Here is a 14,292-nt window from a genome sequence, read left to right on the forward strand (position 1 = left end):
TCTGAAAGGATATATTCACCCACATAATACAAATTAATACCAATTAAGCTTTTTAAAATGAAAATCATAAAGTTGATGAAAAAATGCCAACATTTTTCTGTTCTGAGTATTTTGTTATGCTCATACATCTCCTGTGGTTCTGCTCAGAGACTCAGGAGCCTATGTCTGGGAGTAAGCAGATGTGCAGCATTGGAAAGCAGTGCATGGAGTGAGTTCCAGCCAAAGGTTATTTCTTAGTTGGACAGTTTGGAAAATTGGAAAGTGGCTTGGGTGTAGGATAGGAAGCCAATGACAAGCACAATTAGATGGGAAACCGGGGAGTGACCAGTACCCTTCAAGGAAATGGCAGCTGGTACTGAAGGTAGGTTAGGAACATGCTGATATGTGTTATAGAAGGAACATAAGAAATAGGAGCAGGAGTAGGCCATTCGGTCCCTCAGGCCTGATCTGCCATTCAATAGATCATGGCTGATCTGACTGTGGTTTTAACTCCACCTTCCAGCCTGCCCCCAATAACCCTTGGCTCCCTTGTTGATCAAAAATCTAACTGCCTTGAATATATTCAATGACCCAGCCTCCACTGCTCTCTGAGGAAGAGAATTCCAAAGATTAACAACCCTCTGAGAGAAGAAATTTCTCCTCATCTCTGTCTTAAAAGGGAGACCCCTTATTTTTAAACTATGTCTCCTAGTTCTAGATTCCCACATGATGGGAAACATCCTCACGGCATCAGAAGCTTATAATAAGATGGGTGGCGCAGTGGCTAGCACCGCAGCCTCACAGCTCCAGTGACCCGGGTTCGGTTCTGGGTACTGCCTGTGTGGAGTTTGCAAGTTCTTCCTGTGACTGCGTGGGTTTCCGCTGGGTACTCCGGTTTCCTCCCACAGCCAAAGACTTACAGGTTGATAGGTAAATTGGCCATTGTAAATTTCCCCTAGTGTAGGTAGGAGAATGGTGGGGATGTGGTATGGGATTAATGTAGGATTAGTATAAAATGGGTGGTTGATGGTCGGCACAGACTCGGTGGGCCGAAGGGCCTGTTTCAGTGCTGTATCTCTAAATAAATAAATAAGATCACCTCTCATTCTTCTAAGCTCCAATGAGTATAGACCCAACCTGCTGAACCTTTCCTTTTTTTTAATCTGTTCATGGGATGTGGGTGTCATTGGCTAGGCCAGCCTTTATTCCCCATCTCTCATTACCCTTGAAGGTGGTGGTGAGCTGCCTTCTAGAACCACTGCCATCCATGGGGTGTAGGTACACCAACAGTGCTAAGGAACGGCAATATAGTTCCAAGTCAGGATGGTGGGCCTCATACGACAACTGCTTCATCCCAGGAATCAGCCTAATGAACCTTCTCCGAATTTCTTCCAATGCAAGTATATCCCTCATTAAGTAAGGAGACCAAAACTGTTCACAGTACTCTAGGTGTGGTCTAGGGTACAGTTATAGCAAGACCTCCCTACTTTTATGCTCCATCCACCTTGCAGTAAATGCCAACATTCCATTTGCCTTCCTAATTACTTGCTGTAACTGCATGCTAACTTTTTATAATTCATGTACAAGGACACCCAGATCACTCTATACTGCAACATTCTGCAGTCTCTCTCCATGTAAATAATGTTTTGCTTTTCTATTCTCCTTGCCAAAGTGGACAACCTCACATTTTCCCACTTTATACTCCATCTGCCAAATCTTTGCCCATTCACTTAACCTATTTGTCATTGCAGACAATTTTTGTGTCCTCCTCACAAAATGCTTTCCTACCTATCTTTGTATCGTCAGACAATACACTCGGTTCCTTCATCCAAGTCATTAATGTAGATCATAAATAGAAACAGAGTTAACTTCTGTTCTGATGAAAGGTCACAGACCTGAAACATGTGCTTCTCTCTCCACAGATGCTGCCTGACCTGCTGAGTATTTCCAGCATTTTCTGTTTTTATATTGTGAGCTCTTATCTTGTGTAGTAACCTTTTATGTGGCACCTTATTGAATGCCTTTTGGAAATCCAAATACACTACATATACCAGTTCCCATTTATCCGCACTGTTAGTTACATCCTCAAAGAACTCTAATAAATTTGTCAAACACAATTTCCTTTTCATAAAACCATGCTGACTCTGCCTGATTGCATTATGATTTTCTAAATGTCCTGCTACTATTACCTTAATAATGGATTCTAGCATTTTCCCAACTGTCCTATCATTTCCTGTTTCTGTTGCCCCACCCCTTTTTCTAGAATAGAGGTGTCACAATTGCAGTTTTCCAATCCACTGAGACCTTTCCAGAATCCAGGGAATTTTGGAAGAATACAGCCAATGCATCCACTATCTCTGCAGCCACTTCTTTTAAGACCCTAAGATGTAGGGTCCAGGGGACTTGTCATCCATTCGCCCCATTAGTTTTCTTAGTACTTTTTCTCTAGTGATAGTGATTGTTTTAAGTTCCTCCCTCCCTTTTGCCTCTTGATTTCTGCTGTGCTTGGGATGCTTTTTGTGTCTTCTACTGTGAAGACAGATATACAATACTTGTTCAAAATCTCTGCCATTTCCTTGTTTACCATTATTAATTCCCCAGTTTCATCCTCTCAGGGACCAACACTTACTTTAGCTAATTCCTTTCTTTTGATATTTTTATATATACTGTCTGTTTTTATATTTCTTGTTAGTTTTCTCCCATATTCTAATTTCTCCCTTTTTGGTTTTTTTTTAGTCATCCTCTACTGGTTTATAAAATTTTCTCAATCTTCTGGCCTACTGTAATCTTTGCAGCATTGTATACATTTTTTTCAATTTGATACCATCCTTAACTTCCTTAGATAGCCACAGATCATGCATCCTTCTCTGTGGAGAGACGGCATGGACTCCTTCTATAACATAAATAACTAGAGTCTTTCTTTCTAAATGGAAAATATCTTTGTTGAAAGTTATGAAACATCTTCTTAAATGTTTGTCAGTGCTTCTCTACTCTTACCTTTTAACTTATTTTCCCAGTTCACTTTAGCCAACTCTATCTTCATACCCTTATAATTACCTTTATTTAAGTTTAAAATGGTAGTTTCAGACCCAAACTTCTCACCCTCAAACTGATAGTGAAATTCTATCATGTTATGATCACTCTTGCCTAGAGGATCCTTTACTATGAGGTCATTTATTAATCCTGCCTCATTGCACATTACCAGGTCTAAAATAGCCTGCTCCTTGGTTGGTTCAAGAACATATTGCTGTTCTAAGAATAATTCACTCAATGAACTCATCCTCCAGGCTATCTTTGCCAACTTGATTCGTCAAATCTATATGAAGATTAAAATTTTCCACGATTATTACAATACCTTTCCTACAAGCTTCCATTATTTCTTAATTTATATATTCTGTCCTTATTTGCTGGTGCACTCTTATGTTTAACCGTATAACTAATTTTTATGCAGAATAAATACGTAACTGCACTGACTGGCGAGTCAGTTTCCAGACACTGTTCCCGGTACTGGCAAGTACCCCAGGGCAGGGGGAGAGCATGACAGCAATCCCATCTGCCTCCCAATTGAGGCCGTATAAAGTATATAAGAAGCTTGCGAAAGTTTGAATTTTTAAGGAGGTGCACGGGTTTCAGGAGCTGTCCATTTCTGATCAGCTGAAGGGAGGTAGGTACAGAGGAGGAGCCAGTATGTTTTTATTTCAGACTTCCAGCATCTGTAGTATTTTGTTTTTTTGTTGTACTTGGCAATGCTGGGTTCTTGCCTTGTATTCAATTTTCTGGGATGGACTTGTGGTGGCAGAACCTCTCTCTGTCCCTTATAAGACCGTAAACATGAAGGGGTGAAACCAAGTATACAAGCTGACCAAAGGGAGATGTGAAGCTAACAGGGGTACTCATCATTTCATGCTCTGGACCTGCAGAGATTTGGACACCCTTTTTTGTCTTAAGTGACCCCTTTATATGTGGGCACCTACATGTTTTTTCTGGGGGCCATCTTAAAACTCTCCTACGTTCTGTAGCCCAGAATGGATTGTTCAACCACTTCAGCTGAGGATCCCCAGATGCTTCCCATGACCACCAAGGACATGTCAATCACTGACCTTCCCTAACCCTGTGATCTTTGATACAATCAGCAATAAATGGTAACCATGCAAAAGCATATTGTAAAGAGTCTGTGATTTCCTGTCAGAGAGAAGGATAAAAACAATGCAGTACATCAAAGGTTTGGTTGTATGAGAAAATGTGCAAAGTAAGATATATGTTAAAGAGATAGGCTTTATGTGGAGAGAGATCTACAAACAAATCATATGGTGATGTAGATATTATCAAGGTAATATTTAGATATTACAGCAAGAGGTTCATCTGCACAAAATCTAAAATTTTAAATGTTTGAAGGTGTGAAAAGCGACATGCTAAAACAATACAGCTGGATCAAATATTTCTAGGTAATCTGTGTCATTGTTTGCGAATTGACTCCAAGTATTATTCATTGTAAAAGGCTCTCTACAAAATGTCTCCAGAAATCCAAGTAACTGCAAGAAATTTACTTACTTAAATATTAAACTTTTTACTAAGTAATTTTACTAAATGTTGAAGGGTGAGCTTGATAGACAAAATAGCTTTCTTCAAAGTCATAGAGTTATTATGGTTATTATAGTAGGCTATTCAGCCCACTGAGTCCATGTTGGCTCTCTATAAACCAATCCAGTTAGTCCCACTCTTCCATTACCCTGCTCTATCCCCTTAGCCCTGCAAGTTTATTTCCTTCAAGTGACCATCCAATTTCCTTTGAAATCATTGATCTTCTACACTTCCACCACCCCTGTAGGCAATGAGTCCCCATGCCATTATCACTCGCATAAAAAGAGTTCTTTGTCATGTTCCCCCTGCATCTTTTGTCTAAAACCTTAAATCTGTGTCTCCTAGTCCTTGTCACATCAGCTAATGGGAACAGATTTTCTTTGTCTATCTTATCTAAACCTGTCATAATCTTATACACCTCGATTAAATCTCCCCTCAATCTCCTTTGATCCAAAGAGAACAATGCCAGCTTCTTCAACATAGCCTTTCAGCTAAATCACTAGTAAATCTCCATTGCACCCTCTCAAGGACTCTCACATCCTTCCTAAAGTGTGATGACCAGAACTGGACGCAATGCTCCAGTTGTGGCCTAACCAGAGCTTTATAAAGGTTCAGCATAACACCCTTGCTTTTGTACTCATTACCTCTATTTATGAAGCCGAAGATTCCATTTACTTGGTTAACTACTCTCTCAACATGTCCTGCCACTTCAAAGATCTATGCACATGAACCCCCAGGTCCCATTGTCCCTGCACACTGTTTAGAACTGTGCCATTAAGTCTATTTTGCCTCTCCCTATTGCTTCTGTCAAAATGCATCACCTTACACATCTCTATTAAATTCCATCTGCCACTTGTCTGCCCATTTTGTTAGCTTATCTAAGTTCTGTTGCAGTTGATTTGTATCATTCTCACTGTTTGCCATACATCCAAGTTAGGTATCTTTAGCAAATTTTGAAATTTTGCTCTCTTCCAATATCCAAACCACATATTATATATATATATATCTCAAAGAAAGCAGTGGTCCGAGCACTGACCCTTGGGGAACACCACAGTCTACCAGCCTCCAGTGTGAAAAACAACCATTTACCATGATTTGCTGTTTTCTGTCCTTGAGCCAATGTTTTATCCAAGTTGACACTGATCCTTCTATTCCATGAGCCTCAATTTTGTTAGCCAGCCTTTTATGTGGTACTTTGACAAATGCTTTTTAAAATCTGTATAGACAACATCCATTGTTGACCTTCATCAACTTCTCTGTTACTTTATCCAAAAATTCGATTAGATTAGTCAAACATGACCTGCCTTTTACAAATCCATACTGGCTCTCCTTAATTAACTCCAACCTCTCCTATAGCCTGCTAACGTTTCTAAATCCTTACCCACCACTGATGGTAAATTGACCGACCTATAGTTACTAGCAATGTCCTTATACCCTTTCTCGAATAAGGGTGTCACATTTGCCACTTTCCAATCCTCTGGCACCTCCCCCATAGTTAAAGACATTTGGAAGATTATGCAAAGTCCTTCTGCTATCTCCACCCCCACTTCCTTTAGCAAACTGGGAATCAAGCCATCCAGTCCAGGTGACCTATCTCCTCTAGGCATGGCCAGCCTTTCCAGTATATTCTTCCTATCAATTTCCACTTGATCCATTACCTCTACCATCTTGGCGTCTGCCGATATATTGTCAGCATCATCTTCCTTAGCAAACACCGATACTGTGTTAATCTTTGTGAAAATAAATGTACTGCTGGTAGAACAATTGTCTTTCCTGAATGCGAAATTAAAAGTCATTCTCCCTGCTCGCACATCCACCAATCTACAGAGGCAATTACTTCCAAGTATTTAGTTTTACTCTCCTTACTAATAAAAGAGCAAGTCCAACTACTGGACCCCTTTGGACATACCTGCATAGCAGCTTAGTGTCGAACCAAAATCTTTGCAACATATAGGTTTCCCATTTTCTAATTTTTTTCCATTTATGTTATTGACCTTGAATTTTTTTAAAAGGTGTTTTTTGAATATTCATGACTGTCATCTTATGATGAATGAAGCTGAAGCCGAGAGCCATTGCTGTCATAAAATATCTTTTACAAGCTGCGTAACAGCCTTAAGTATTATGAAGTCAGGGTAAAACTGGCCTATTCTCCTGCTGATGTGGTAATGGTTTGCTTATTGACTGGAATTTTACCGGTAAGAGTGAAGTCCAATGCCGGACGAATTGCGTGTCCCGAGTCTACTGCCATTGGGCAGTGGGAGTGCGGAGGCTATTTTACCAGTGGCCAATTGAGAGGCCTCTGCCAGGCCTGCCATTCAATTAAGGATGGTGGCCTGCATCTCTGAGCTGCTGACCCAATCCGAGGGCCGGCAGATCGGCAGCCTCAGTAGCACTGCTAATAGAGGTGGCTGCTGCTGAGGCTGCAGGGAGAAGGAGATGGCACCTCCATGTTGAGGCACCCCAGAAGGTTGGGTAAGAATTTTTTTTTTGAATGTGCTGGTGCTAGGCAGGCAGGCCTGGTGATTGGAAGGTTCTACCCTCCAGCAGCGGTATTGGAGCCGCGGGGGCAGCCATTGCCACTTTGGACCCCCTCCATGGGACATGAAGTCCCCAGGAAGGAAGGCCCCGCATCCAGGAAGCCACTGGGCAGCCGCTTCGATGTACCAGGCAGTGTCCCCACACGGCAGCGGGGCTGTTCTGATACCAGTAAAATACCGGCGAGGGCATTAAATGGCCATTTATAGACCAGTTAATTGGATCAATTGGTCGCCCACCTATTGCCGGTGGGTGGCTGAGCTGCTGCCATTCCCCCTTCTGGGAATATCCCATTGCGGCGGAAAGACATCAACTTCCATCCCGATGTTTTCCATTGCTATTTTACCAGCCCTCCCACCTCCCAGCCTGTTTCCAGAAGGCTGATATAATTCCAGCCATTGTTTACAGACAGAGCAATGAGGAGAGGACAGGTGGTCCACCTCTGACTAAAGAGTTGAAGTTTTCTCTGTTTGCAAGCTGTGTGATTTGTAGGTGAAATGTGTATTATGTTTTTTGGTTTTACTCAGACATATTCCTCATGCTGAGCACCAGAGACCACTCCCGTAAGGGAGCTTTTCCTCCACACAAGTTGGAATGAAACTTAATATGCCGGATGTCTGGTAAGGACCAATCCCAGGGGTCAAACAGAGAAACGTTTGTATTTAGCATGCTATTATATGTCACAAGGCTTCTCATGATGTCCGTGACTTTGAAAACTGGTAGAATAATTACTCCACAGGCCATGGCTTAGGATATAAACAGAACAGATTCATTCCTGTAAAAACAACTTATATTTATAAGCAATTTTAACAGCAACTTGTATTTATCAAACACCTTTAACAGAGAAAAATGTCCAAGTTGCCTCATAGAAGCATAATTTAGTCCATGGCTGACCGTCTACCTCAACGCCATATTCCGACACTATCCCCGTATCCCTTGATGTCATTCGCAACTAGTAATCTATTGATCTTTCTTGAATTTATTCAGTGACTGAACTTCTACCACCCTCTGGGACAGAGAATTCCAAAGGTTCACCACCCTTTGAGTGAAGAAGTTCCTCCTCATCTCAGTACTAAATGACTTGCCCTTTATTCTGAGAGTGTGTCCACAGCCAGGGGAAACATTCTTTCTGCATCTACCCTGTCTATCTCTTTAAGAATTTTGTAAGTTTCTTTGAGAGTGCTGCTCATTCTTCTAAACTCCAGCGAAAACAGGCCCAGTCTCCTCAGTCCCTCCTCATAGAACAATCCCACTATCCCAGGAATCAGTCTGGTGACCCTCCACTGTACTCCCTCTATGGCAAGTATATCCTTCCTCAGGCCAGGGGACCAGAACTGCACACAATATTCCAGATGCAGCCTCACCAATGCTCTATATAATTGAAGCAAGAGGACTTGAGTCCTCTTGCGATAAAAGCTAACATACCGTTTGCCTTCCTAATTGCTTGCTGCACCTGCATGCTAGCTTTCAGTGACTTATAAACAAAGTCACCGAGGTCCCTTTGGACATCAGCTGAAGACATCGGTGGCAATTGTTGGGTAATGGGAGGGGGCTGCACAAGAGACTGGAGTCAGAGGAACAGAGAATACAGAGGATTCTAGGGTTGGAAGAGGTTACAGAGAAAGGGAGGGGCATGGCAGTGGAGGGATTTAAAGACAGGAATTATCATTTTAAATTTGAAGCATTGAGAGATTAGGAGACAATTTAGGTCAGTGAGGATGAGGTCAGTGAGGTGCACCTTGGTGTGGGATAGGATACAGGCAGCAGCATTTTGGATGATCTGAAGCTTATGACGGATGGAAGATTGGAGGCTAATCAGAAAAGCATTGCAAGAGTGGAATCTGGAGGTGACAAAGGCATGACTCAGGATTTCAGAAGCAGATAAACTGAGGTAGGGGTGGGGGCACAATGAGGGCAATATTACTAACGTGCGAGTTGGTGATATTTGTGATGGAGAGGTTATGAAGTTGGATTCTCAACTTGGGTTGACCAGGACGCTGAGATTGAGAACTGTCTGGTTCAGCCCAAGACAGTGGCCAAGGAAAAGAATGATGTCAGTGTTGAGGATAAGGAGTTGGGAGGAGGGCCAAAGATGATGACTTTGGTTTACCAAATGCTTAGGTGGATGAAGTTGTGGCTGATCTTTTATTGGAAGTCGGACAGCACAGAAACAGTAGAGGCATTGAGAAAGGGAAGGTAGAGCTGGGTGTCATTAGTATAAATGTTGAAACTGACTTCATGCCGGTAAATAATGTCAAAGTGCAGCACGTGGATGGGGAGCAGAATAGAGTGAAAGAAGGAACCTTGGGGAATTCCAGAGGTGATGGTGCAAGGATGAGCACAGAAGCCATTGCTGGAGATACTGTGGCTACAATTAGATAGATGTATAAACAAAGGCAGTCTTCTGGAGCTGGACAGTTGATGAGGGGCCATGGAAGAGGATATTATGATAAACCACTTGAAAAGGCAACAGAGTGGTCAAGAAGAATGAGGAAGGACAATACACTGCAGTCACAGAGAACATTGTTTATGTCTTTGGTTAGGGCTATCTTGGTGCAGTGGGAGGGATGCAAACCTGATTGGAGGATGAGGTGTGCACATATCTGGAAACACAGCAACACATCAAAGTAGCTTGGTGAAGAAAAGAGGATTTTAGAGTCATAGAGTTATACAGCACAGAAACAGGCCCTTCGGCCCATCGTGTCCATGACGGCCATCAAGCACCTATCTATTCTAATCCCATTTTCCAGCAATTGGCCCATAGTCTTCTATGCTATGGCATTTCAAGTGCTCATCTAAATACTTCTTAAATATTGTCAGGGTTCCTGCCTCTACCACCCCTTCAGGCAGTGTGTTCCAGATTCCAACCACCCTCTGGGTGAAATTTTTTTCCCTCAAATCCCCTTTAAACCTCCTGTCCCTTACCTTAAATCTATGTCCCCTGGTTATTGATCCCTCCTCTAAGGGAAAACGTTTCTTCCTATCTGAGGGGGTGATAGAGAGCAGTTATAGGGAAGTACTGACACCTAAGTCACAGGATAAAGGTAGCTGGGTGACCATCAGGGGAGGGAAAGGGAATAGGCGGACAGTGCAGGGATCCCCTGTGGCCGTTCCCCTCAATAATAAGTATACCATTTTGGATACGGTTGGGGAGGACGACCTACCAGGGGAAAGCCACAGTGGCCAGGTCTCTGGCACTGAGCCTGGCTCTGCGGCTCAGAAGGGAAGGGGGGAGAATAGGAGAGTGATAGTGATAGGAGATTCAATGGTTAGAGGAACAGACAGGAGATTCTGTGGTCGCGAACGAGACACCCGGATGGTATGTTGCCTCCCGGGTGCCAGGGTCAGGGATGTCTCGGATCGAGTCTACTGGATTCTTAAGGGGGAGGGGGAGCAGCCAGAAGTCGTGGTACACATCGGTACCAATGACATAGCTAGGAAAAGGGATGAGGACCTGAAAAACGAATATAGGGAGTTAGGTTGGAAGCTAAAAGGCAGGATGAGCAGGATAGTAATCTCAGGATTGATACCGGTGCCACGTCCTAGTGAGGCTAGAAACAGAGAGCAAGTGCAGCTGAACACGTGGCTACAGAGCTGGTGTAGGAGGGAGGGCTTCAGTTATGTGGATCATTGGGATACCTTCTGGGGAATGTGGGACCTGTACAAGAAGGACGGGTTGCATCTGAACTGGAGGGGAACCAATATCCTGGGTGGGAGGTTTGCGAGAGCTCTTCGGGAGGGTTTAAACTAGTTTGGCAGGGGGATGGGAACCGGAGCTACGGAACAGTGGATGGGGTAGCTGTTGAACAGGCAGATACAGAGTGCAGAGAGTCTGTGAGGAAGGTTAGACAGTTGACAGGGCAAAGTTTCAGCCAGTATGATGGGTTGAAGTGTGTCTATTTTAATGTAAGAAGTATCAGGAATGAGGGTGATGAACTTAGAGCATGCATCAGTACTTGGAGCTAAGATGTTATGGCCATTACGGAGAATTGGATATCACAGGGGCAGGAATGGATGTTGGATGTTCCGGGGTTTAGATGTTTCAAAAGGAATAGGGAGGGAGGTAAAAGAGGTGGGGGAGTGGCATTGCTAATCAGGGATAGTATCACAGCTGCAGAAAGGGAGGTCGTCGAGGAGGATTTGTCTACTGAGTCATTATGGGTGGAAGTCAGAAACAGGAAAGGAGCAGTCACTTTATTGGGAGTTTTCTATAGACCCCCCAATAGCAACAGAGACACGGAGGAACAGATTGGGAGGCAGATTTTGGAAAGGTGCAGAAGTAACAGGGTTGTTGTCATGGGTGACTTCAACTTCCCTAATATTGATTGGAACCTCCTTAGTGCAAATAGTTTGGATGGAGCAGTTTTTGTCAGGTGTGTCCAGGAAGGTTTCCTGACTCAATATGTAGATAGGCCGACTAGAGGGGAGGCTATGTTGGATTTGGTGCTTGGCAATGAACCAGGCCCGGTGGCAGATCTCTTGGTGGGAGAGCATTTCGGTGATAGTGATCACAACTCCCTGACCTTTACTAAAGTCATGGAGAGGGACAGGAGCAGACGGGATGGGAAAATATTTAATTGGGGGAGGGGGAATTACAATGCTATTAGGCAGGAACTGGGGAGCATAAATTGGGAACAGATGTTCTCAGGGAAATGCACGACAGAAATGTGGAGGTTGTTTAGGGAGCACTTGCTCCGACTGCTGGATAGCTTTGCCCCGATGAGGCAAGGAAGGGATGGTAGGGTGATGGAAGCTTGGATGACGAGATGTGGAACAGCTAGTCAAGAGGAAGAAGGAAGCTTACTTAAGGTTGAGGAAGCAAAGATCAGATAGGGCTCTAGAGGGTTACAAGGTAGCCAGGAAGAAACTGAAGAATGGACTTAGGAGAGCTAGAAGGGGACATGAAAAAGTCTTGGCGGGTAGGATTAAGGAAAATCCCAAGGCGTTCTACACTTATGTGAGGAACAAGAGGATGGCCAGAGTGAGGGTAGGGCTGATCAGGGATAGTGGAGGGAACTTGTGCCTGGAGTCGGAGGAGGTAGGGGAGGTCCTAAATGAATACTTTGCTTCAGTATTCAATAGTGAGAGGGACCTGGTCGTTTGTGAGGACAGCGTGAAACAGGCTGATATGCTCGAACAGGTTGATGTTAAGAGGGAGGATGTGCTGGAAATTTTGAAAGACACGAGGACATATAGGTCCCTGGGGCCAGACGGGATATACCCAAGGATATTAAGGGAAGCGAGGGAAGAGATTGCTGCGCCTTTGGCGATGATCTTTGCGTTCTCACTGTCCACTGGAGTAGTACCAGAAGATTGGAGGGTGGCAAATGTTATTCCCTTGTTCAAGAAAGGGAATAGGGATAACCCTGGGAATTATAGACCAGTCAGTCTTGCGTCGGTAGTGGGCAAATTATTGGAGAGGATTCTGAGAGACAGGATTTATGATTATTTGGAAAAGCATAGTTTGATTAGAGACAGTCAGCATGGCTTTGTGAGGGGCAGGTCATGCCTCACAAGCCTTATTGAATTCTTTGAAGATGTGACAAAACACATTGATGAAGGAAGAGCAGTGGATGTGGTGTATATGGATTTTAGCAAGGCGTTTGATAAGGTTCCCCATGGTAGGCTCATTCAGAAAGTAAGGAGGCTTGGGATACAGGGAAAGTTGGCTGTCTGGATACAGAATTGGCTGGCCCATGGAAGACAGAGGGTGGTAGTAGATGGAAAGTATTCAGCATGGAGCTCGGTGACCAGTGGTGTTCCGCAGGGATCTGTTCTGGGACCTCTGCTCTTTGTGATTTTTATAAATGACTTGGATGAGGAAGTGGAAGGCTGGGTTAGCAAGTTTGCCGATGACACAAAGGTTGCTGGAGTTGTGGATAGTGTGGAAGGCTGTTGTAGGTTGCAACGGGACATTGACAGGATGAAGAGCTAGGATGAGAAATGGCAGATGGAGTTCAACCTGGAAAAGTGTGAAGTGATTCATTTTGGAAGGTCAAATTTGAATGCAGAATACAGGCTTAAAGACAGGATTCTTGGTAGTGTGGAGGAACAGAGGGATCTTGGGGTCCATGTCCACAGATCGCTCCAAGTTGCCACCCAAGTTGATAGGGTTGTTAAGAAGGCGTATGGTGTGTTGGCTTTCATCAACAGGGGGATTGAGTTTAAGAGCTGCGAGGTTATGCTGCAGCTCTATAAAGCCCTGGTTAGACCACACTTGGAATATTGTGTTCAGTTTTGGTCGCCTCATTATAGGAAGGATGTGGAAGCTTTAGAGAGGGTGCAGAGGAGATTTACCAGGATGCTGCCCGGACTGGAGGGCATGTCTTACGAAGAAAGGTTGAGGGTGCTAGGGCTTTTCTCATTGGAACGAAGAAGGATGAGAGGTGACTTGATAGAGGGGTACAAGATGATGAGAGGCATAGATAGAGTGGATAGCCAGAGACTTTTTCCCAGGGTGGAAAGGGCTATCACCAGGGGGCATAATTTTAAGGTGATTGGAGGAAGGTTTCGGGGAGATGTCAGAGGTAGGTTCTTTAAACAGAGAGTGGTGGGTGCGTGGAATGGAATGGCAGCGGTGGTAGTAGAAGCAGATATATTAGGGACATTTAAGCGACTCTTGGATAGGTACATGGATGATAGTAGAATGAAGGGTATGTAGGTAGTTTGATCTTAGAGTAGGTTAAAGGTTCGGCACAACATCGTGGGCTGAAGGGCCTGTACTGTGCTGTACTGTTCTATGTTCTATGTTCTATCTACCTATCTACGCTCCTAGACTATCCCCACGTATGATGTGGTATGAGATGAACTGGAAGAACACTGTGAGATATATTTCTGATACTCTTTGTATTTGGAATAATGCCTTTGAGGTGATCATTTGCATAGTTGACCACAATGAGTATTCTCTGCAGCCTGGTAGCAGCCAAAATTAAAATAACTAGGCACATCTCATAAATAGGTATTAAGAATGTAGACATTCTTACTAGTTGAATAGTGACCAGATCTCCATTAGTCACAATGAGTTTGGCGATTCTCCGCCCAATTACCAATGGGTATGGGCCTAAAACACAAAACAAAACTGCAGCTAATTTGACACTAAATTTGCAATCTCACTCAGAGACACCACAAGCATGGCTGCTGTGGGAAATAGAAAATGTCATGCTGATGTAGTAAGGAGCTGTTGTGAGATTTGGACTC

At 43.7% G+C, this 14,292-nt stretch overlaps 1 protein-coding gene across 9 annotated transcripts in view; it reads left to right on the forward strand.

Moving 5' to 3' along the window:
• cep85l (centrosomal protein 85, like) overlaps nt 1-14,292 on the forward strand; it is a 380,598-nt gene that overhangs the window by 85,197 nt on the left and 281,109 nt on the right. The gene's annotated exons all lie outside the window — the stretch shown is intronic.

The sequence above is a fragment of the Heterodontus francisci genome, chromosome 3, assembly GCF_036365525.1.
Source record: "Heterodontus francisci isolate sHetFra1 chromosome 3, sHetFra1.hap1, whole genome shotgun sequence".
In the NCBI taxonomy this organism is placed as follows: Eukaryota; Metazoa; Chordata; class Chondrichthyes; order Heterodontiformes; family Heterodontidae; genus Heterodontus; species Heterodontus francisci.